Genomic DNA, 3,312 nt, shown 5'->3' on the forward strand with positions numbered 1-3,312 from the left:
CCGGTGGAACCACAGCTCATTGCAAAGGCTCCACCCGGGACCAGGGCCCTGCTGTTTCTGCCCTGAAGTCTCTCTAGTAAGCCCTTTCAGGTTTGCTCTTTGAGGCTTTTCTGGAGGTAAGGCTTCATCTATCCTAGGTCCTAGGGACTGACTCTTGCAGGGTCTCACGGGTCTTCGTCTTTGGGAATGGCCTACTCTCTGATGTGGCAGGCACGGACTCCCTCAGGGCTGTGGCTGCACCCCAGGCGCTGCTCTGAGCCTGTATCAGCCTCAGCGTGTGGTGAGCCCTATGGCGGGGGCTCGTCTGCCGCAGCATGAGTCTTCCTTTCACTATACCATGAGAGCCCCAGTTCATGCTTGTTGGGGAGCTGCAATGTGAGCATCTTATGGGGTGGCAGGGAAACGAGGCCACTATTCACGAGCAGTGGTTCTTAAATGCTCTTTAAGGGGCCGAGGGAAGAGGGAGAGAGGGTGAACCTGATGGGTGCCTGCCACATGCCAGTGTTCCCACCCGACTCTCAAATCCCAGTCGCCGTGCCCAGCCAGGTGGGCCCCATAACCAGGTGAATGCGCTGGACATGAGTGGGGATTTCTAGTTGGTGGGACTTCAGTGCTCTATTTATATTTTTTCTTTTTTTCAGTTTTTACATATTTAAAAATTTACCTAGAATGCGGCTTTGCTCTGGAGTCTTTAAGTTGGGCTCCTCTAGCAAGTCCGGTTGTGCTTCAAGCTGGGTTGGTGGTTCTCCGGCCTTGCATCTGTAGACTGCAGTGGAGTGGGGAACACCAGCTCCTCCATAAAACCCGCCCCTCTCCTGCCCCGCCTTCGACTCCCGTCTGGAAGGCGGGCCCTGCTGGACCGTGTCCCAGCTGAAGGCACGGGGCACCAGAGGCCAGACGGCAGGCTGCATGGGCGTCCTCGCCCCAGCCAGCAGACACAGGCTTGGCCAGCTTCCTGCTCCCAGTTCTGTCTGCCTGGCTGCTGGACGTGGGCCATGGCTGCTCTGCCCTGTTATTGGGGACTCTCCATTCCTTTGGCTCTATGGCCCTGTGTGGGTGGTGACCCCAGGCCCAGACCCTTGTTGCCCTGGAAGCCCGCCTGGGTGAGGGGTCCAATACCCATGATGCTCTTGGTGTGGGGGTGGGGAGCAGTGACACAGGGCAGGCGTTCAGGCACACTATTGAGTAATAGCATGTTGGACATGGGAAGGAAGCTTGCTTTAAGTGTGCAGATGGGATCGCGTGCGTGGATATGTGTGTATGTATATGCATAGTTATCACAAATATGGTACATTTACACATGCACACACACACACGCACGCACGCACATAGGATGGTGATTCACTGCAGTTACACAACCTCAGATGCATAAGCAGAGGGATGTCTGGAAAGATACTAGAAAGATATTCAACACAGTATATGCACACAGCAGCTCTTAGATTACAAGTGACTAAATTTTTCTAATTTAGCTGTATTTTCTAATTTTTTTTTAGGAAAGAATATGCATTATATAACAAAAGTAATAGGAATTAAAAAATTAATAATTTTCTGGAGTGTCTCATAAAATCCCAGGTAAGAGGGGGCTTGAGCTAGACTCTTAGAGATGATAAATCAGAGATGGTATATGACCTGAGTAATTCTCAGCTAGGACGAGGTCAACCCAGCTTCCTGCGAAAGACGCTGGCCCACAGTGCAGTCCTGCCCTCCTGGGCTCCCCTGCCCCCCCTTCGGTACCGTGACTGTAACCGCTATTGTGTTTGCAAGTACACCATGCGAGCCCCGTCTTACTCATTGTTCAACTGGCACTAAGAAGTGAATGAATGATGGCCGGCTGACCCTGAAGTAATGACCAAATGTGACTTCAGGAGGCGGCAGCTGACTCAGACGTTCAAGGTGGTGGTTTGAACATGTACCTTCTGCTTTATTAGTACACCATCTGAAGCATGCCAGGTTGTAAAATTAACATCTGTTAAAGACGAGAGGCCACCGAATGCCACCCCGTGTGTGTGGGTTTCCCGGGTATGAGAGGATGGTGTGGGCTGTGCCCTCACAGAGAGAGTGCTGGCTGCTCTTCTGTGCCTGGCTGTCTTATCACCCCACAGTGGTTCAAGTGCCCTCCAGCTGGAATGCAGGCCCGTTATTTGGGGCAGATCATTATGACAGCTGGGCTTTGGCTGTCCCAGCTGAGAGGTTCTTCTGGCTCTGAAAGCCGCAGGGCCCTAAGCCATTTGTTCTTGGCCTCCTGAGACCTCCCTGGTCCTCCCCTAGACGGATGTGCTCAGGGCAGTTTCTCAGATCTGGGCTGTTAGAAAGAGACCATCTGCACCGAAACTGGATCGAAACCTGGAAGACCCTCACATCCTCGCTTCCTGTTCGTAACCCATATACTTTCCCTTGGAAGAGAATTTTACCAATCAGACCCGGGATCTCCCCTTCCCTTAGGCTCCCCTCCAGGGGCTCTGACCTGATCCTTCTGCCAGGGGGATGGGCACCTGGACACTGTTAGGGAAGAACAGCCCAGGCCGCAGCCCCAGCTGTGATTGCTTGCAAGATTTCTTCTGTCTGTTGGATGGGTGAGGCCACGCAGGGGCCAGTGAGGGGCGGACTCCCTGGTGTTCTCTGGCAAATAGCCCAGGACTGCAGAGGCCCCCTGGCTGCTGGCACTGGGTCCCCAGCTCGACTGACTCCATGCCTGTCAGAGCTGCTTCAGAGAAAAATGGTCCCTTCCTCCTGGGGGGGGATGACAAAGCCCCCAGACCTGTAGGCAGGGCATACAGATGGGAGCTGGGAGGCAGGCACAGAACCTCAGGTCCCTAACCCTAAGCACAAGGGCCTTGGGGGCGGCTCAGTTCATGGTGCTGCTAGGAAGCCATGGGGATGCCAGGTCAAGTGCCATCTGCTGCCTGAGACCTTCCAGAGACATGGGGACCAAAGGGCTGGGCGGTCAAGGGCCAGGTCTCTAAGTGCCAGGTGTGGGCGGAAAGGCAGGTACTAGGTGGGCCTTCTTGGTGGCTGGGCCCTTGTCATGGGCAACGGGCCTCTGAGGAAGCATCGGGGGCCCTGTCTCTGGCTGTCGGGGTGTGGGGCTATGCTGGTTCCTGATGAAGGGGCGCCCACTGCCTGTCCCCGCATCCACCTGAGCCCTGCTCTGCGCCTGTTCACAACTCTCTCTGGCTGCTCCTGTGTGCTGGTCCCTTTGCCTGTGACAGGAGTGGAGCCTCCCTCCCCTCCCTTACTTCAGACCTGAGCCCCACCCAGGTGTGGTCTCACCCAACCCCACAGCCCAGGACAGGTGGCTCTGGCTATGCTGGT

The sequence above is a fragment of the Rousettus aegyptiacus genome, unplaced genomic scaffold (assembly GCF_014176215.1).
Source record: "Rousettus aegyptiacus isolate mRouAeg1 unplaced genomic scaffold, mRouAeg1.p scaffold_m13_p_7, whole genome shotgun sequence".
Classification (NCBI taxonomy): Eukaryota; Metazoa; Chordata; class Mammalia; order Chiroptera; family Pteropodidae; genus Rousettus; species Rousettus aegyptiacus.